Source organism: Pristiophorus japonicus, chromosome 6 (genome assembly GCF_044704955.1).
Source record: "Pristiophorus japonicus isolate sPriJap1 chromosome 6, sPriJap1.hap1, whole genome shotgun sequence".
NCBI classification, from domain to species: domain Eukaryota; kingdom Metazoa; phylum Chordata; class Chondrichthyes; family Pristiophoridae; genus Pristiophorus; species Pristiophorus japonicus.
The window spans coordinates 71556060-71577343 of NC_091982.1; the positions used below are offsets into that span (position 1 = coordinate 71556060).

The 21284-nt window shown below is 46.7% G+C and overlaps 1 protein-coding gene and 1 long non-coding RNA gene across 4 annotated transcripts in view; both read left to right on the forward strand.

Annotated features, from left to right (window-relative positions):
- The first annotated feature begins 293 nt into the window (after positions 1–293).
- LOC139265689 (glypican-4-like) overlaps positions 294–21284 on the forward strand; it is a 193151-nt gene continuing 172160 nt past the window's right edge. Inside the window, exon 1 of the mRNA XM_070882936.1 lies at positions 294–304. The gene's annotated coding sequence lies outside the window, so the exon portion shown is untranslated. The remainder of the gene's footprint in view (positions 305–21284) is intronic.
- Positions 3796–7820, forward strand: LOC139265160 (uncharacterized). Of its 3 annotated transcripts, XR_011593484.1 has the most exons (4): positions 3796–3841; positions 4849–4999; positions 5117–5321; positions 5543–7820. It is a non-coding gene; the product is annotated as an uncharacterized lncRNA (long non-coding RNA). The 3 variants fall into 3 exon arrangements; XR_011593485.1 differs by lacking the exon at positions 3796–3841 and having other exon boundaries at positions 3913–5042; positions 5158–5321; XR_011593483.1 differs by lacking the exon at positions 3796–3841 and having other exon boundaries at positions 3913–4999.

The following is a 21284-nucleotide window of genomic DNA, read 5'->3' on the forward strand; positions in this document are numbered from 1 at the left end:
CGTTTGGTCGGTACCCTCCCGGCCGTCTGGAACGGCTTCCTCCCCCTCCCCCTCCCCCCCCCGCCCCCGCGCGTTTGGTCGGCGGTCGGTTGCCTCCCTCCCTCCCTCCGGAATGGCTCCCCCCACCCCCCCCCCCCCCCCCCCCCCCCGCGTTCGGTCGACGGTCAGTTCCCTCCCACCGTCTGGAACGGCTCTTTCTCCCTCTCCCCCCCACCCACCCCCCCCCCCCCCGCGTTCGGAGACGGCTGCCTCGTTTTGTGAGGCTTGCTGCAGCATTCTTCCTGGCTGAAGCACTTACACACAGGTAGGAAGATGGTTTATTTAATCTTTCTTTGCTTATAAATGTTTGTTCAAGTTGGATTTATTTGTATAATATTTGTATAAGTATAAATAAGGATTTATTGTAGAATTTAATGACTTCCCTTTCCCCCCCACCTCGTTCTGGACGCCTAATTTGTAACCTGCGCCTGATTTTTTTAATGTGTAGAACAGGTTTTTTCAGTTCTACAAAAATCTTCACTTGCTCCATTCTAAGTTAGTTTGGAGTACGTTTTCACTGTGGAAACTTTCAAATCAGGCGTCTGTGGCCAGACACGCCCCCCCCTTTGAAGAAAAAATTCTGTTCCAAAGTGGAACTGTTCTACCTGACTAGAACTGCAGAAAAAAAAATGTGGAGAATTGCGATTTCTAAGATAGTCCGTTCTCCACCAGTTGCTCCTAAAAATCAGGCGCAAATCATGTGGAAACTTGGGCCCTTTTATCTTTATGCCAGACAGGGCTGTACAATTGTTGTAGTTCATCCACGCGGTCTCTAAATGTCTGCCATTGCCCATCCACTGTCAACCCCTTAAGTATCATTCGCCAATCTATCCTAGCCAATTCACCTTCAAAGTTACCCTTTAAGTTCTGGACCATGGTCTCTGAATTAACTGTTTCATTCTCCATCCTAATGTAGAATTCCACCATGTTATGGTCACTCTTCCCCAAGGGGCCTCGCACAGAGATTGCTAATTAATCCTCTCTCATTACACAACACCCAGTCTCAGATGGCCTCCCCCCTAGTTGGTTCTTTGACATATTGGTCTCGAAAACCATCCCTTATGTACTCCCGGAAATCTTCCTCCACCGTATTGCTTCCTGTTTGGTTAGCCCAATCTATATACATATTAGTCACCCATGATAACTGCTGCACCTTTATTGCATGCACCCCTAATTTCCTGTTTGATGCCCTCCCCAACATCACTACTACTGTTGAGGTCTGTACACAACTCCCACGAATGTTTTTTGCCCTTTGGTGTTCTGCAGCTCTACCCATATAGATTCCACATCATCCAAGCTAATGCCCTTCCTAACTATTGCATTAATCTCCTCTTTAACCAGCAATGCTACCCCACCTCCTTTTCCTTTTACTCTATCCTTCCTGAATGTTGAATACCCTTGGATGTTGAGTTCCCAGCCCTGATCATCCTGGAGCCACATCTCTGTAATCCCAATCATATCATATCTGTTGACATCTATTTGCACAGTTAATTCATCCACCTTATTACAGCTACTCCTTGCATTAAGACACACAGCCTTCAGGCTTGTTTTTTTAACACCCTTTGTCCTTTTAGAATTATGATGTAGTGTGGTTCTTTTTTGTTTCTTGCCTTTGTTTACTCTGCCTTCCACTATTGCTTTTTACCTTTCTACCATCTGTTTTCTGACTCGATATTACTTTGCCCTGTCTCGCTGCATAGGTTCCCATCCCCCTGCCATATTAGTTTAAACACTCCCGAACTGCATTAGCAAATGTTACCCCTAGGACATCAGTTTCAGTCCTGCCCAAGTGCAGACCGTCCCTTTTGTACAGGTCCCACTTCCCCCAGAATGGTTCCAATGTCCCAGGAATTTGAATCCCTCCCTCTTGCACTTCTGCTCAAGCCACGTATTTATTCTAACTATCCTGCTCCTTCTACTCTGATTGGCATATGGCACTGGTAAGATTCCAGAGATTACTACCTTTGAGGTCCTACTTTTTAATTTAACTCCGACCTCCCTAAATTCAGCTTGTAGGACCTCTTCCCGCTTCTTACCTATTTCGTTGGTACCACAACCTCCCTCTCCAGAATGCTCTGCAGCCGCTCAGAGACATCCTTGACCCTTGCACCAGGGAGGCAACATACCATCCTGGAGTCTTTGTTGCGGCCGCAGAAACTCCTATCTATTCCCCTTACAATGGGAGTCCCCTATCACTAGCTCTCCCACTCTTTTTCCCGCCCTTCTGTGCAGCAGAGCCACCCATGGTGCCATGAACCTGGCTGCTGATGCCTTCCCCTGGTAAGTCATCTTCCCCCAACAGTATCCAAAACGGTATATCTGTTTTGGAGGGAGATGACCGCGGGGGACTCCTGCACTACCTTCCTGCTCTTGCCTTGTCTCTTGGTCACCCATTCACTATCTGTCCTAACCCTTACCTGCGGTGTGACCAACTCACTAAATGTGCTATCCACAACATTCTCAGCATAGTGCATGCTCCAGAGTGAGTCCCTCCGCAGCTCCAGTGCCGTCATGCGGTCTGTCAGGAGCTGGAGCAAGACACACTTCCTGCACACATAGTTCAGAAACACTGGAAGTGTCCCTGATTTCCCACATAGCACAGGAGGAGCATGACATTGGTCCAAGCTCTACTGCCATGACTTAACCCTTAAATTAATTTACTTACTAAAATTTAGTTAAACAGCAAACAGCTACTTAGTAGTTCGCTGCCAATTAAACCAATTTAAAAGTCAGTCTAAGAGAGAGTTATACTTACCAGTCGAACAGCCAACCACTTACCAGCTTGGCTTTGACGTCGCCTCTTGATTTTGCACTCCTCTATCTTTGTCTGCAGCTGGTTGGGATGGTCTCTGGGCCTCCGTCGCCTACTCTCGCACTTCTTATCAGCTGCTCTAGTGTCAGCACTGGTAGGAAAAACAAGACAAAACAGCATGTGCCACTCCCACTTACCAAACTCACACATGTTGTATGCTGCTGCACTCAGTGCTCTGCACGAGCTGCCTCTTTTTAAACTGTATCTCGGTCAGATGACTCACTACTGGTCAGTCGTTTGCAGAACTGGTTTTAATTAGTTTTTTTTTCTGCTGGCAACGCTGCGCGTGTGTGTTGGAGCGTTCGCGCACACGTAGTGTGAAGGAAACATTGGCACTCGGCCATTTTTGTAGTTCTTTTTAGCTGTTTAGTTTTTGAACATTGCCATCAGCACTGAGAAGGCTGCAGGAAGCCTCAAAGTTGAGGCAGCCGTTTCGCGACTTTGCCGTCGGGAAATGGCTCCTCAATTTCTGAGGCATCCTGCAGCCTTCTGTCTCCTTCCCTCCCTCCCTCCCTCCCGCCGTCTGGAACTGCTTCCTCCCCGCCCCCCCCCCCCCGCGCGCTGCGGTCGGTCGGGACCGCACTCCCGCCCCCCCCCCCCCCCGTTCAGTTGCTCGCCCGCCGTCTGGAACGGCTTCCTCCCCCGCGTTCGGTCGGTCGGTTCCCTCTCTCCCACTGGCCGTCTGGAACGGCTTCCTCCTTCCCCCTGCGTTTGGTCGGTACCCTCCCGGCCGTCTGGAACGGCTTCCTCCCCCTCCCCCCCCTGCCCCCGCGCGTTTGGTCGGCGGTCGGTTGCCTCCCTCCCTCCCTCCGGAATGGCTCCCCCCACCCCCCCCCCCGCGTTCGGTCGACGGTCAGTTCCCTCCCACCGTCTGGAACGGCTCTTTCTCCCTCTTCCCCACCCCCCCCCCCCCCCCCGCGTTCGGAGACGGCTGCCTCGTTTTGTGAGGCTTGCTGCAGCATTCTTCCTGGCTGAAGCACTTTCACGCAGGTAGGAAGATGGTTTATTTAATCTTTCTTTGCTTATAAATGTTTGTTCAAGTTGGATTTATTTGTATAATATTTGTATAAGTATAAATAAGGATTTATTGTAGAATTCCCTTATCTGTTAAGAAGCCGTCTATCTCTGTCTTAAATTTGTTCAGTGACCCAGCTTCCACAGCTCTCCGAGGCAGCAAATTCCACATGTTTATAAACCTCCGAGAAGAAATTCCTCCACTCAGTTTTAAATGGGCGGCCCTTTATTCGAAGATTATGTCCCCTAGTTCTAGTCTCCCCTATCAGTGGAAACATCCTGACTGTATCCACCTTGTCAAGCCCCCTCATAATCGTATACAATTCCAGTGAGTCGAGGCCCAACTTCCGAAACCATCCTTCATAAGTCAACCCCCTCAACTCCGGAATCAACCTCGTGAACCTTCTCTGAACTGCCTCCAAAGCAAGTATATCCTTTTGTAAATATGGAAACCAAAACTGTACAAAAGGGAAATCATGTTTGACAAATCGAATAGAGTTGTTTGAGGTTGTAACTAGCAGGGTAGATAAGAGGAACCAGTGGATGTGGTGTTTGTCTTTTCAAAAAGCATTCGATAAGGTGCCACACCATGGGCTCCATTTTCCCCAGTGCCATTTTTTGGCGTATTGCCAGAGTTACACCAGTTTTTTTTTGGCCCCAACTATGACAAAAAAGTAAGTAGCAGGTATCCCCATTCCAATGTTTGAAATGAGCGCCACACAGCCTGTCCTGTAGCTTCGGGTTTTGGAGTCTAATGTCTGCGCCGATAAAACGATGCCCCCCCTTCTGCGCATGCGCAAAAAAAAAGGACGTTCTTGACGTGATTGCCATGGGCGCGCATGCCCAGTACAGCTCCCGGTCTGCATTCGGCTATTTTTAAAAAGCCAGTTGTGTGTGAAACTTTGAGTGGTGTGTGAGAATTTTAATTTTCATTGTAAAAATCGGAGCTGCAATGCAGTTCAAGGACCAAGAATTTCTTACAGGATGAAGTGGAGGCACTAGTTACTGTAATTGAGGCCAGATGGCACGAGCTGGACACCAGCAGAGGTCACGCAAGTTTCACCAAAAGAAATGAAACGCTGGACCAACTTGCAGAAGATTACTGTGCTATGGTGACCACCCCGAAGTCTGGAGGTCAGTGCAAAAAGAAGTGGCAGGACTTGGTCAAGTAGTTAGTGTAAGTAATATTTTCATTTATTCAATGGAATTGCAATTGTAAATGTGACCATCTATTTATGTCCCACCCAACAGAAAGACACCCTCCCTAAAAAGTTAGGTTTTCATCTTTGCAGAGGAAGGTGGTACACAACAAAAGGGAAAGAACTCGAACAGGAGGAGGCCTGGCAAATCTGCACCCACTGACACCCTTGGAAGACAGAGTCGCTGCTTTGATGGGTCCTGCTTGGAGAAAAGCAACCACCACTGCACAAGCTGGGCCCACGCTCGAGGGAGACCGGTAAGACCGCAAATTCTATAGTCTGGCTTTCCTAAATGTTAAGTACTGCGCGGGCTAGCCATGCTTCGGTTCATGGGGATGTCTCCGTCAGCTACGTTTCGATTGATGCAATGTGCTATCATTCATCGTGGTCCTTCAAATCAGCCTGCTGCCTGCTCATGCCACCCACCCTGCCCCCTCCTCTGCTGCTAACCATTTGTCTGTTTGGTTATATTTTGCAGAACTTGAGGCCAACCCCGATGATGCAGAACAAGATTCGGATGCGGACGAGCCTGAGGAGAACATCTTCCAATCCCACCTTCCAGACCAAGAGCATGGGGGTGAGGGGGAGGTGATGGATGAAGCCCTCACTGTTATACTCACTTTGGAGTAGGTGCAGGTGCTGCCCATTGAGGTGCCAGCCCCTTTCCTGAGTGGTGCAAGTGTTGCTGGGATATTCCATGGTTTCCCACAGTCAGAGGCTGGGGGTCCCAGTGGGATACAGCGAGGCACACCCAGGGCCCCACTGTCCGAGGCTGGGGGTCCCAGTGGGATACAGCGAGGCACACCTAGGGCCCCACTGTCCGAGGCTGGGGATCACAGTGGGATGCAGCGAGGCATACCCAAGGTGAGCAGGGGAAGGAGAGCTCTAACAGATCCTGCACCTCAGGAGAGTTCAGATGATGGCAATGAAACATATAAATTTACAGCGCAGAAGGAGGTCATTTCGGCCCATCGTGTCTGCGCCGGCCGACAAAGAGCCGCACGGCCCTTCATCAGCAGCCCTAAAGGTTACATACAAACCCATGAACAATGATGGAAAGGCAAAAAGCACCCAGCCCAACCAGTCCGCCCCACATCACTGCAACACCGTTTATACTAAAAACTCCACTCCACCCCAACCGGAGCCATGCGATCTCATGGGAGAGGCAAAAACCAGATTTAAAAACCCAGGCCAATTTCGGGAGAAAACATCTGGGAAAATTCCTCTCCGACCCATCCAGGCAATCGAAACTAGTCTAGGAGATCACCCTGGCCATATTCTATTCCCTGCAATACTTACCATTATATCTACGCCGACCAACGAAAGGTCATCCAGTCTAATCCCAATTACCAGCTCTAGGTCCGTAATCCTGCAGGTTACTGCACTTTAAGTGCCCATCCAACCATCTCTTAAAAGTGGTGAGGGTTTCTGCATCCACCACTCTTCCAGGCAGTGAGTTCCAGATCCCCATAACCCTCTGCATAAAGAAGCCCCCCCCCCCCCCCACCTTCCCTCAATTCTCCTCTAAGCCTTCCACCAACCACCTTAAAACTATGTCCCCTCGTAATAGCCCCCTCCACCAATGGAAATAGACCCTTAATATCCACTATGTCCAGGCCCCTCAATATTTTGTACACCTCGATGAGGTCTTCTCTCTACCACCTCTGTTCCAAGGAGAACAAACCCAGCCTATCCAGTCCTCATCACTAAGATTCTCCATTCCAGGCAGCATCCTAGTAAATCTCCTCCACACCCTCTCTAGTGCAATCACGTCCTTCCTATAATACGGCGACCAGAACTGCACGCAGTATTCCAGCTGTGGCCTAACCGAAGTATTATACAATTTAAACATAACCTCCTTGCTCTTATATTCTATGCCTTGGCCAATAAAGGCAAGCATTCCGTATGCCTTCTTAACCACCTTATCCACCTGACCTACTTTCAGGGATCTGTGGACAAGCACTCCAAGGTCTCTTTGTTCATCTACACTATTAAGTGGCCTACCGCTTAATGTGTATACCCTTTCCTTATTAGCCCTCCCAAAGTGCATCACCTCACACTTCTTCTCTGAATTAAATTCCATTTGCCACTGCTCTGTCCACCTGACCAGTAGGTTTATATCCTCCTGCAGCCCATGACTTTCCTCTTCATCAACTACATAGTCAATTTTAGTATTATCTGCAAACTTCTTAATCATACTCCCTATATTCAAATCTAAATCGTTGAGATATATATAGCACAAAAAGCAAGGGACCCAGTACCGAGCCCTGCAGAACCCCACTGGAAACATCCTTCCAGTCACAAAAACATCCACCAATCATTATCCTTTGCTTCCTATTTCCAAGCCAATTTTGGATCCAACTTGCCACTTTGCCCTGGATCCCATGGGCTTTAACCTTTATGAACAGTCTACCATGCAGGACCTTAGCTGCTGCAATAAGGGAACATGCCCAGACCCCGTGCCCATTGATAGAATCAACTGCCGCTCCCACTCCCCAGACTAGCCTCTGAAGAGGCCCAAGCCGTGCCTTCCACATTACCGGCTGCTCCCCCCAACCCCCACCACCTCCCATCAAGAGGTGCACATTATCCGAGATGTTCGAAAGAATAAGCTTGGTACCAACTCCAGAAACGTGTTATTATTTGCTGTTATTATTGTTCCTGTTGTCACTTCTCAAATTAAAAGTTTAAGTTATGAAAATTTTTAAATTATAGTTTGTAAGTGATAATGTTTGTAAGTGATCTTAACTGAAAACTTTGATGCAAAAATATTTTTATTTAAGTACAAACAAATGTTAAACTTTTGAATAAAATGTATTTTAAATTATATTTTAAATTATAACTGAATCATTTCCATTATTTGTTTCATTGTTAACACAACTTTTTGAAGTAAAGAATCACCATTTCCATTAACACAACACAACATTGCAGAACATGTCCAAACAGTAAACATGGTCCATTTAGAATAGTTGCCGCTGAGCCTTCAGGCAGCAAAGCATTCAGGGATGAGCTGCTGGCGCAAGGCTCGAGCAATCGTTAAAGGGGCATGACAGCCTGCCCTCCTCCGCCGTTGTTCTCCGGGTTCAGGTAGTTGCATGGCTTCCTCGTCCTCCTCCTCCTTGTCATCTGCATCTTCCTCATCATCAGCCACTCTCACCTTGGGTGGGTCTTCTACTACCAGCTGCTGCTGCCTCATGATGGCACACAACAGTGAACTGACTGACAATCTCAGGGGAGTATTGAAAGTAGCCTCCGGAATAGTCCAGGCATCGGAAACGCTGTTTCAAGATGCCAATGGTCCTTTCTCTTATGCTGCGCGTCGCAATGTGGAACACGTTGTATTCCTGGTCAGCCTCCATCCGGATTAGGCGTAGGGTCGTCATGAGCCAAGTGGGGAGGCCGTACCCTATGTCTCCCAGTAGGAAGCTCTGCCCTTCTGGCTGCTGCTGAAACATGGCAGATATAGCGCTCTCGCGTAGGATGAATGCATCATGGATGCTCCCAGAGTATCTTGCATCAACTGACGTGTGTGACGACATGCATCGCATCATAAGTTGCACATTAACGGAGTGAAAGCCTTTTCTGTTCCTGTACATCTCGGAATCCTCCAAAGGTGCTCGCAACGCGATGTGGGTAAAATCAGTGCAGCCCTGTACATTTTTGGGAAGCAAGTAATCCTGGAGAAGCCCACAGCCCTTTTATGCATTGCCTGGGTGGTCATGGGAAGCTTTAAGTAATCATTCCTCCAGGCATAAAATGCAGCAGTCACCTGCCGAATGCAGCTGTGTTGCATGTTGAGAAATGGAGCACACACCCCCAGTTGTGGCCTGGAACGAACGATCCAGATGCATAGAATGAAAGTGCAGCTGCAACCGATCCAGATGCATAGAATGAAAGTGCAGCTGTAATCTTCACTTCAACTGACCAAGCAGTCCTCCTGACGCTCCTAGGGTGCAGGTCTGCTTTTACTAACTCACAGATCTTGGTTACAACTTCTTTGCAGAAACGCAGCCCATCACTCAGGTGCAGGTATGAACGCCTGTCTCGACATTTACCAGATGTGGGTAAGGCCTCCTGCCCCATCATTCTACATGCTCTGAGGTTCCTCATGCGATGATGTCGAATCAATTGTCGTCTCCGCAGCACAATCATGTAGAAGGCTTGCAGGGTATGGCATTGTCAGTAATGCCCTCATGATTAAATTGTACCATTGCAAGAAGCTCAAAAAGACAGGCAGGACAAGCTTCTTTGTTGTCTCTCTCCCCAAGGTCAACGCCCTAGTATGGACCACACCTAGGTCTGAGCATGCGCATTAGGCTTGCTTAGATTGGGAACCCCCCCCCCCACCACCCGGGCATCATTTGATGCATAGTGCCTTGTACATGGCTGTCCTTGACCATACAAAGGCATTTGACACTCTTAACCGCGAGGGCTGATGGAGCGGCGTCCTCCGTTTTGGCTGCCCTCAAAAGTTTGTCACCATTCTCCACCTGCTCCATGACAACATGCAAGCCGTGATCCTGACCAACGGATACATCACAGACCCAATCCACATCCGGACCGGGGTCAAGCAGGGCTGTGTCATTGCGCCCAACCCTCTTCTTGATCTTCCTCACGGCAATGCTCCACCTCACACTCAACAAGCTGGAGTGGACTGGCCTGGAGGCAACCTTCGTCGCCTCCAGGCCAGATCCAAGAGCGTCCCAATCTCTGTCGTTGAACCACAGTCCGCGGACAATGCATGCGTCTGCGCACATTTAGAGTCTGAACTGCAAGTCATAGTTAACACCTTCACTGAGGCGTACAAAAGCATAGGCCTTACACTAAACATCCGTAACACACAGGTCCTCCACCAACCTGACCCTGTCATCAAAATCAACAGCGTGCACAACGTGGATTACTGTCTGTACATCGGGAGCCTATTAACAAGGGCAGACATAGACGACGAGATTCAACACTGCCTCCAGTGCGCCAGCGCAGCCTTTGGCCGCATGAGGAAAAGAGTGTTTGAAGACCAGTCCCTCAAATCTGCCACCAAGCTCATGGTCTACAGGGCTGTAGTAATACCCGCCCTCCTGTATGGCTCAAAGACGTGGACCATGTACAGTAGACACCAAGTCGCTGGAGAAATATCACCAACGATGTCTCCAAGATCCTGTAAATCCCCTGGGAGGACAGACGCACAGACGTTAGTGTCCTCGTCCAGGCCAACATCCTCAGCATCGAAGTACTGACCACACTCTACCAGCTCCGCTGGGTAGGCCACATTGTTCGCATGCCTGACACAAGACTCCCAAAGCAAGCACACTCCTTGGAATTCCTACATGGCAAGTGAGCCCAAGGTGGGCAGAGGAAATGTTTCAAAGACATCCTCAAAGCCTCCTTGATAAAATGCAACATCCCCACCGACACCAGGGAGTCCCTGGCCAAAAACCGCCCTAAGTGGAGGAAGTGCGTCTGGGAGGGTGCTGAGCACCTTGAGTCACATTGCCGAGAGCATGCAGAAACCAAGCGTGGGCAGTGGAAGGAGCATGCGGCAAACTAGATTCCCCACCCACCCATTCCTTCAACGACCGTCTGTCCCATCTGTGACAGAGACTGTAATTCCCGTATTGGACTGTTCAGTCACCTGAGAACTCACTTTTATAGTGGAAGCAAATATTCCTCGATTTCGAGGGACTGCGTATGATGATGAGTGACAGTGTAAGAGTTCTCATCCCTTCAGTTCAGCTCCCCCCCCCCCCCGGGCTTCTTCAAGTCGAGCCCCTGTGTCCGGGGGAGGGACCGATTCTGCCGGCCGACGCTCCCACCCTCGAGCCCGGTTTGGAGACATTCGGTGGTGGCGTGGCACTTTATATTAAAAATCCAAACTTAAAGAATTGCATGAATCTTTCATTTTCTGTGTTTTCAGTTGGAAAAATGTAAGCTTGATGCATATTTGCGTGTTCTTGACTCCCTCCAAAACTTCGCCTAAATACAATGGCGTCCTTCTGCGCCGATATTTTGATGTGCGCTGGTTCTTAAGTGCCATGAAGGTTTTTTGGGAGTGGTCACATACACCGTCCTAGGAGAAATGTAAGTTGGCCAAACTTGCATAATTGTGAAAAACTGACTGGCGCAGACATCCGGTGACGCCCCCATGACCCAAAAAAAACAAACCTAAAAAAAATCATAGCTAACTGAGTTACGCTGGCGCAGAAACTTTGGGGAAACTTGGATTTTAAAAATTAGACCAGAAAAAGCGGCGTGCGGCAAAAAAACGGGGCAAATCACTGGGGAAAATTGAGCCCAAGAGGTTATTACACAAAATTAAGGCAGATGGGATTGGGGGTAATGTATTTAAGACAGAGATTGCTAGATTTTTGAATACTAAGGGAATCGAGGGATATGGAGAGAATGCGGGAAGGAGGAGCTGAGACAGATCAACCATGGTCTTGAATGGCGGAGCAGGCTCGTAGGTCCGAATGGCCAATTCCTGCTATTTCTTATGTTCTTACTGATCTGTAGTTACTCAATCTATAAGTCTAATGCCAATTTGTGAAAACTCTGAAAATCCATAACATTTGCAGTAGTGACTGGTTGAATAGAATATATAAAAGGAATGCAGTAAATGTCGAATGTATGGATTTTCAAAAAGCATTTGATAAGTTGTCTCGAGAGGCTTGTTTAAAAACAAATTGTGCATATGGTACAAGAGAAAATGTATCCGTGTGAATAGAAAGTTGATTGGACAGAAGTACCAGACAGGGTGGATAAAGGGGGAACCAGTGGATATGATGTATTTGGACTTCCAGAAGGCATTTGACAAGGTGCCACATAAAAGATAACTGCACAAGATAAAAGTTCACAGGGTTGGGTTAATATATTAGCATGGATAGAGGATTGGCTAACTAACAGAAAACTGAGTCGGGATAAATGGTTTATTCACGGGTTGGCAACCAGTAACTAGTGGGGTGCCGCAGGGACCCCAACAATTTACAATCTATATTAACGACTTGGAAGAAGGGACTGAGTGTAACGTAGCCAAGTTTGCCGACGATACAAAGATGGGAGGAAAAGCAATGTGTGAGAAGGACACACAAAATCTGCAAAAGGACATAGACAGGCTAAGTGGGCAAATATTTGGCAGATGGCGTATAATGTTGGAAAGTGTGAGGTCATGCACTTTGGCAGAAAAAAAATCAAAGAGCAAGTTATTATTTAAATGGAGATAGATTGCAAAGTACTGCAGCACAGCGGGACCTGGGGGTACTTGTGCATGAAACACAAAAGGTTAGTGTGCAGGTACAGCAAGTGATCAGGAAGGCCAATGGAATCTTGGCCTTTATTGCAAAGGGGATAGAGTATAAAAGCAGGGAAGTCTTGCTACAGTTATACAGGGTATTGGTGAGGCCACACCTGGAATACTGCATACAGTTTTGGTTTCCATATTTAAGAAAGGATATATTTGCTTTGGAGGCAGGAGATGAGGGGGTTAATTTATGAGGAAAGGTTGAGTAGGTTGGGCCTCTACTTATTGGAATTCAGAAGAATGAGAGGTGATCTTATCGAAACGTATAAGATTATGAGAGGCTTGACGAGGTGGATGCAGAGAGGATGTTTCCACTGTTAGGGGAGACTAGAACTCGGGGGCATGATCTTAGTTTTAAATGGGCGGCCCCTTATTCTGAGATGAGGGGGAATTTCTTGTCTGAGGGTTGTAAATCTGTGGAATTCGCTGCTTCAGAGAGCATTGAAAAATTTAAGACAAAAATAGACAGTTTCTTAACCGATAAGGGAATAAAGGTTCATGGGGAGCGGGCAGGGAAGTGGACCTGAGTCCATGATTGGATCAGCCATGATCGTATTAGATGGCGGAGCAGGCTCGAGGGGCCATATGGCCTACTCCTGCTCCTATTTCTTGTGTTATGTCGAAAACAGTTAGGGGAAATGGGTCTTGCTTAGATTGGAGAGGGAGTGAAATGATTTTTAACTTGAGTATATGGAACACAATCTCCATATTTGCTAATGAGATACAACAGAGGTTTAGCGAACAGCGAGGAGGATTGTAAAAGGCTTAAGGAAGACTAACAGCTCAGTGGAATTCTCGGATCTGACCCCTCAACATTACCCTTCAGGACTTTATATAGTTTGAGACAGAGCATAATCCTCAGCATTTTCCAGAACTGTTCGATCCAACCTGATTCAACAGCTGACTTTTGTTGGATGCCAGTATCATAACCTGTTCTTTCCTGGCAGAATTCAGATCTATGGACAGTCCTTGCTCATTGGCCCTTGCACTCGGGCAAAGGATGAAAGTGGGACTAAGGAGGTTCATGATGCTTATCTCTAGAGTCAGAGGCTTATTATGAAGAAAGATTAGAAAAATTCAGATTCTTCAGCCTTAAAACAGAGGGGATCAAATATTCGATATCGGGTTGAAATCCCAGTTCCCCCTCACAAGAGCCAGCTGCCTGTTGAAATGACTCCAGGGTTTCAGCCACCATTGCCCTACCCAGAGACGATTCACTTTTCCTGTCGAGGTACACGCGCAGTCATGTTTGAACTTGAAATGGAGCCTCAATTGGCCTATTGCATTCCACTTACTATCCCAAACTGAGCTTCTCAGCTGTTCTGCTCCCAAGTGCATTTACCTAAAAATAAAATGTTGCATTTCAATCAGTCACGCAGCCAGAAATCGACTGCTCAAAGATTTTTAATAAAAGTTGTGGCTCATGTTGGAACCAATGACATAGGAAGGAAAAGTATTGCGGTTCTGCAGTCAGAGTTTGGGGAGCTAGGCAGGAAGTTAAAGAGCAGGGCCTGAAAGGTGCCACATGCTCGTGACCATAGGAGCAGTAAAATAAGATGGGTTAATGCGCAGCTGGAGAACTGGTGCAGCAGGGTCAGCTTCATTTTCCTGGGGCATTGGAGCTGTATTAGATGAGTGGGTTGCATCTCAACAGGGCTGGGACCATTGTGCCCGTGGGGAGTTAACTAGTGCTGTGGGTTTAAACTAATTTGGCACTGGGTGGGGCATCAGGATGAAGCATTAGAATCATAGAAATTTACAGCACCAAAGGAGGCCATTTCGGCCCATCGTGTCCGTGCCAACCGACAGAGCTATCCAGCCTAATCCCACTTTCCAGCTCTTGGTCCGTAGGTTATGACATTTCAAGTGCACATCCAAGTATTTTTAAATGTGATGAGGGTTTCTGCCTCTACCACCCTTTCAGGCAGAGTTCCAAACCCCCACCTTCTGGTGGAAAAAAATTCCACTCCAATCCCCTCTAAACCTCCTACTAGTTACTTTAAATCTATGCCCTCTCATTGTTGACCATCTGCTAAGGGAAATAGAATGGATAGGAAGGGTCGATCTAGGCCCCTCATAATTTTATACACCTCTAAGGTCTCCCCTCAGCCTCCTCTGTTCCAAAGAAAACAATCTTAGCCTATCTAATCTTTCCTCATAGCTAAAATTCTCCAGTCCAGGCAACATCCTCGTAAATCTCCTCTGTACCCTCTCCAGTGCAATCACATCTTTCCTGTAATGTGATTACCAGAATTGCACGCAGTACTCCAGCTGTAACCTAACTAGTGTTTTATACAGTTCAAGCATAACCTCCCTGCTCTTGTATTCTATGCCTCAGCTAATAAAGACCACTATTCTGTATGCCTCCTTAGCCACTTTATCTGCTTGGCCTGCTACTTTCTGGGATCTGTGGACATGCACTTCACGGTCCCTTTGTTCCTCTACACTTCTCAGTATCCTATCATATAATGTGTATTCCCTTGCTTTGTTAGCCCTCCCTAAAGGCATTACCTCACAATTAATTCTCCGGATTGAATTCCATTTGCCAATCTTCTGCCCACCTGACCAGTTGAATGCTATCTTCCTGCAGTCTACAGCTTTCTTCTAATCAACCACACAGCCAATTTTTGTATCATCTGCAAACTTCTTAATCATACCCCCTACATTCAAGACTAAATCATTGATATACACCACAAAAAGTAAGTGACCCAGCACTGAGCCCTGCGGAACCCCACTGGACACAGGATTCCAGTCACACAACACCCATCAACCATTACCCTTTGCTCCCTGCCACAGCCAATTTTGGATCCAACTTGCCACTTTGCCCTGGATCCCATGGGCTTTTACTTTCGTGACCAGTCTGCCTTATCAAAAGCCTTGCTAAAATCCATGCACACTGCATCAAACACACTGACCTCATCGATCCTCCTCCTTACCTCCTCAAAGAATTCAATCAAGTTGGTCAGACATGACCTTCCCTGAACAAATCCATGCTTGATTAATCTGTGTCTTTCTAAATGAAGATTTATCCTGAACCTCAGAATTTTTTTCCAATAATTTTCCTACCACCAAGGTTAGACTGACGGGTCTGTAATTACTCGGTCTATCCCTTTCTCCCCTTTTAAATAAAGGTACCACATTAGCAGTCCTCCGGCACCACATCTGTACCCAGTAATGGTGACCATGAAACTATTTGATTGTCAGAAAAACACATCTGATTCACTAATGACCTTTTAGGGAAGGAAATCTGCTGCCCTTGCCTGATCTGGCCTATATGTGACTCCAGACCCACAGCAATGTGGTTGACTCTTAATTGCCCTCTGAAATGGCCTAGCAAGACACTCAGTTGACAAAGTCAGCACTGTGGGGGTACCTTAACAGCACATAGAAACATAGAAAATAGGTGCGGGGTAGGCCATTCGGCCCTTCGAGCCTGCACCGCCATTCAATATGATCATGCAACTTTAGTACCCCATTCCTGCTTTCTCTCCATACCCCTTGATCCCTTCAGCCGTAAGGGCCACATCTAACTCCCTTTTGAATATATCCTAATGAACTGGCCTCAACAACTTTATGTGGTAGAGAATTCCACAGGTTCACAATTCTCTGAGTGAAGAAGTTTCTCCTTATCTCGGTCCTAAATGACTTACCCCTTATCCTTAGACTGTGTCCCCAGATTCTGGACTTCCCCAACATCGGGAACATTCTTCCTGCATCCAACCTGTCCAATCCCGTCAGAATTTTATATGTTTCTGTGAGATCCTCTCTGATTCTTCTAAATTCCAGTGAATATAAGCCTAGTCGATCCAGTCTTTCTTCATATGTCAATCCTGCCATCCCGGAAATCAGTCTGGTGAACCTTCACTGCACTCCCTCAATAGCAAGAATGTCCTTCCTCAGATTAGGAGACCAAAACTGCACACAGTACTCAAGGAGTGGTTTCACCAAGGCCCTGGACAACTGCAATAAGACCTCCCTGCTCCTATACTCAAATCCTCTTGCTATGAAGACTAACATGCCATTTGCCGCCTTCACCGCCTGCTGTACCTGCATGCCAACTTTCAATGACTGATGTACCATAGCACCCAGGTCTCATTGCACCTCCCTTTTCCAAATCTGTCACCATTCAGATAATCGGCCTTCGTGTTTTTGCCACCAAAGTGGATAACCTCACATTTATCTACATTATACTGCATCTGCCATGCATTTGGCTACTCACCTAACCTGTCCAAGTCATCCTGCAGTCTCTTAGCATTTTCCTCACAGCTCACTGCCACCCACCATAGTGTCATCTGAAAACTTGGAGATATTACATTCAATTGCCCCATCTAAATCATTAATGTATATTGTAAATAGCTGGGGTCCCAGAACTGAACTTTGCGGTACCCCACTAGTCACTGAAAAGGACCCGTTTATTCCTACTCTTTGCTTCCTGTCTGCCAATTAGTTCTCTATCCACGTTAGTACATTACCTCCAATACCATGTGCTTTAATTTTGCACAGTAACCTCTTAAGTGTGGGACTTTGTCAGAAACCTTTTGAAAGTCCAAATACACCACATCCACTAGTTCTCCACTAAATACATCCTCAAAAAATTCGAGAAGATTTGTCAAGCATGATTTCCCTTTCATAAATCTATGCTGACTTGGACCGATCCTGCCGCTGCTTACCAAATGTGTTGCTATTACATCTTTAATAATTGATTCCAACATTTTCCCCATACCGATGTCAGGCTAACCGGTCTATAATTCCCTGTTTTCTCTCTCCGTCCTTTTTTAAAAAGTGGGGTTACATTAGCTACCCTCCAATCCATAGGAACTGATCCAGAGTCTGTAGAATGTTGGAAAATGACCCCCAATGCATCCACCATTTCTAGGGCCACTTCCTTAAGTACTCTGGGATGCAGACAATCGGGCTCTGGGAATTTAACAGACTTCAATCCCATCAATTTTCCTAACACAATTTCCTGACTAATACGGATTTCCTTCAGATCATCCTTCTCGCTAGACCCTCAGTCCCCTAATATTTTCAGAAGGTTATTTGTATCTTCCTTAGTGAAGACAGAACCAAAGTATTTATTCAATTGGTCTGCCATTTCTTTGTTCCCCATTCTAAATTCACCTGCTTCTGACTGCAAGGGACCTACATTTGTCTTCACTAATCTTTTTCTCTTCACATGTATATACGCTTTTGCATTCAGTTTTTATGTTCCCTGCAAGCTTCCTCTCGTACTCTATTTACCCCCTCCTAATTAAACCCTTTGCCCTCCTCTACTGAATTCTAAATTTCTCCCAGTCCTCAGGTTTGCTGCTTTTTCTGGCCAATTTATATGCCTCTTCCTTGGATTTAACTTTATCCCTAATTTCCCTTGTTAGCCACGGTTGAGCCACCTTCCCTGTTTTATTTTTACGCCAGACAGGGGTGTAGAATTGTTGAAGTTCATCCATGTGATCTTTAAATGTTTTCCATTGCCTATCCACCATCAATCCTTTAAGTATCATTCGCTAGTCTATCCTAGCCAATTCACGTCTCATACCATCGAAGTTACCTTTCTTTAAGTTCAAAACCTATTCTCTGAATTAACTGTGTCACTCTCCATCTTAATGGCAAATTCTACCATATTATGGTCACTCTTCCCCAAGGGGGCTCGCACAACAAGATTGCTAATTAATCCTTTCTCATTACACAACACCCAGTCTAGGATGGCCAGCTCTCTAGTTGGTTCCTCGACATACTGGTTTAGAAAACCATTCCTTATGCACTCCAGGAAATCCTCCTCCACCGTATTGCTACCAGTTTGATTAGCCCAATCAATATGCAGATTAAAGTCACCCATGATAACTGCTGTACCTTTTATTGCAGGTGACCCTAATTTCATGTTTGATGCCATCCCCAACCTCACTTCAACTGTTTGGTGGTCTGTACACAACTCCCACGAGCGTTTTCTGCACTTTGGTGTTCCGCAGCTCTACCCATACAGATTCCACATCATCCAAGCTAATGTCCTTCCTTACTATTGCGTTAGTCTCCTCTTTAACCAGCAACGTACCCCACCTCCTATTCCTTTCTGTCTATCCTTTCTGAATATTGAATACCCCTGGATGTTGAGTTCCCAGCCTTAGTCAACCTGTAGCTCTGTCTCCGTAATCCCAATTACATCATATTCGTTAACTGCTATTGTGCAGTTAATTCATCCACCTTATTATGACTGCTCCTTGCATTGAGAGACAGAGCCTTCAGGCTTGTTTTTTTTAACACTTTGCCCTTTTAGAATTATGTTGTAATGTGGCCCTTTTTGATTTTTGCCTTTGATTTCTCTGCCCTCCCCTTTTCCTTATCTCCTTTCTACCTTTTGCTTCTGCCCCCATTTTACTTCCCTCTGTCTCCCTGCAAAGATTCCCATCCCCCTGCCATATTAGTTTAAACCCTCCCCAATAGCACTCGCAAACACTCCCCCTAGGACATTGGTTCCAGTCCTGCTCCGGTGCAGACCTTCCAGTTTGTACTGGTCCCACCTCCCTCGGTTCCAATGTCCCAGGAATTTGAATCCCTCCCTCTTGCACCATTCCTCAAGCCACGTATTCATCTTAACTATCCTGCTATTTTTACTCTGACTAGCACGTGGCACTGGTAGCAATCCTGAGATTACTAGCTTTTGAGGTCCTACTGTTAATTGAACTCTTAGCTCCTTACATTCAGCTTGCAGGACCTCATCCTGTTTTTTACCTATATCGTTGACACCTATATGCACCACGACAACTGGCTGTTCACCCTCCCCCTCCAGAATGCCCTGCAACTGCTCCGAGACATCCTTGACCCTTGCACCAGGGAGACAACATACCATCCTGGAGTCTCGATTGCGGCCGCAGAAACATCTATCTATTCCCCTTACAATAGAATTCCCTACCACTATAGCTCTCCCACTCTCTTTCCTGCCCTTCTGTGCAGCAGAGCCACCCATGGTGCTATGAACTTGGCTGCTGCTGCCTTCCCCTGATGGGCCATCTCCCCCAACAGCACCTAAGACGGTGTATCTGTTTTGGAGGGAGGTGACTGCAGGGGACCCCTGCACTACCTTCCTTCCACTGCTCTTCCTGTTGGTCACCCATTCGCTCTCTGCCTGTGTAACCTTTACCTGCGGTGTGACCAACTCACTAAACGTGCTATTCACGACATCCTCAGCATCACAGATGCTCCAGTGTGAATCCATGCGCAGCTCCAGTGCCGCAATGCGGTCTGTCAGGAGCTGCAGCTGGATACACTTCCTGCTGACATAGTAGTCAGAACTGCAGCGGTTCAAGAAGGTGGCTCACCTCCACCTTCTTGAGGGCAATTAGGGATGGACAATAAATGCCAGCCTTGCTAGTGACGCCCACACCTCGTGAACGAATACTTTTTTTAAAAAAGAGGACTTAGAAAGGCTGGTGAAATGGGTAGACATGTGAAAGATGAAATTCAATACAGAAAAGTGCGAAGTGAGACATTTTGGTAGAGAGAATGAGAGGGAAATAAAATAAATAAAATAAAGAGTACAATCCTAAAGTGGGTGTATGAACAGAACTACCGAGCGGTATATGTGCACAAATCATTGAAGGTGGCAGGGTAGGTTGAGAAAGCGGTTGGAAAAGCTTACGGGATCTTGAGCTTCATGAATAGAGTACAAATGCCTGGAAGTTATGATGAACCTGTATAAAATACTGGTTCGGCCTCAACTGAAGTATTGCATCTAATTCTGGGTACCGCACTTTAGGAAGGATGTGAAGGCCTTGGAGAGAGTGCAGAAAAGATTTACGAGAATGCTTCCAGGGATGAGAGACTTCAATTACGGGGATAGACTGGAGAAGCTGGGGTTGTTCTCGGAGCAGAGAAGGTTGAGAGGAGATTTGATCGAGGGGTTCAAAATCATGAGGGGTCTGGACAGAGTAGATAGAGAGAAACTGTTCCCATTGGCGGAAGGGTCGAGAAGCAGAGGACACAGATTTAAGGTGATTGGCAGCAGAACCAAAGGCGGCATGAGGAAAAACTTGTTTATGCAGCGAGTGGTTAGGATCTGGAATGCATTGCCGGAAAGGGTGGTGGAGGCAGACTCACTTGTGGCTTTCAAAAGGGAATTGGATAAATACCTGAAGGAAAAAACGTTGCAGGGCTGTGGGAAAAGGGCGGGGAGTGGGACTAGATGATGTGCTCTTGCAGAGAGCCGGCATGGGCTCGACGGGTCGAATGGCTTTCTTCTGTGCTGTAACTGTTCAATGATTGTATGATTCAGAGGAGGCTGAGGGGAGCACTAATTGAGCTGTATAGAATTATGAGGATCCTCGATGGGTCCTTCCAATCCACTATTTCCCTTGCAGAGGGGTCAATAACCAGCATAGATTTAAAGTAATTGGTAGAAGGATTCGAGGGAAGTGAAGGAGAATTTCATCTAGAAAATTCCTCTTCAACATCGTAAGCGATCGATCCAGTTCCTGGAGACTATGGTGACTGGGAGAGACCTCCCAATATTTTCTCGTACACCAAGATTAGGAAAGTGTGGATGGGTTCTGTTCTAGGATATTGACCATCAATAGCTGTTGGCTTCTTTTTCACCCTTGATTTAATCCTGCAGATTTTTGGTTTTTTTGCCTTTCTTAACAGAAATCCCACTTGCAGGAGGCTATTGAGATCAATATTTCAGCTCTTTACTTCCACAAGAACATAAGAATTAGGAACAGGAGCCTGCTCCGCCATTCAACAAGATCATGGCTGATCTGGCCGTGGACTCAGCTCCACTTACCCGCCCGCTCCCCATAACCCTTAATTCCCTTATTGGTTAAAAATCTATCCATCTGTGACTTGAATACATTCAGTGAGCTAGCCTCAACTGCTTCCTTGGGCAGAGAATTCCACAGATTCACAACCCTCTGGGAGAAGAAATTCCTTCTCAACTCAG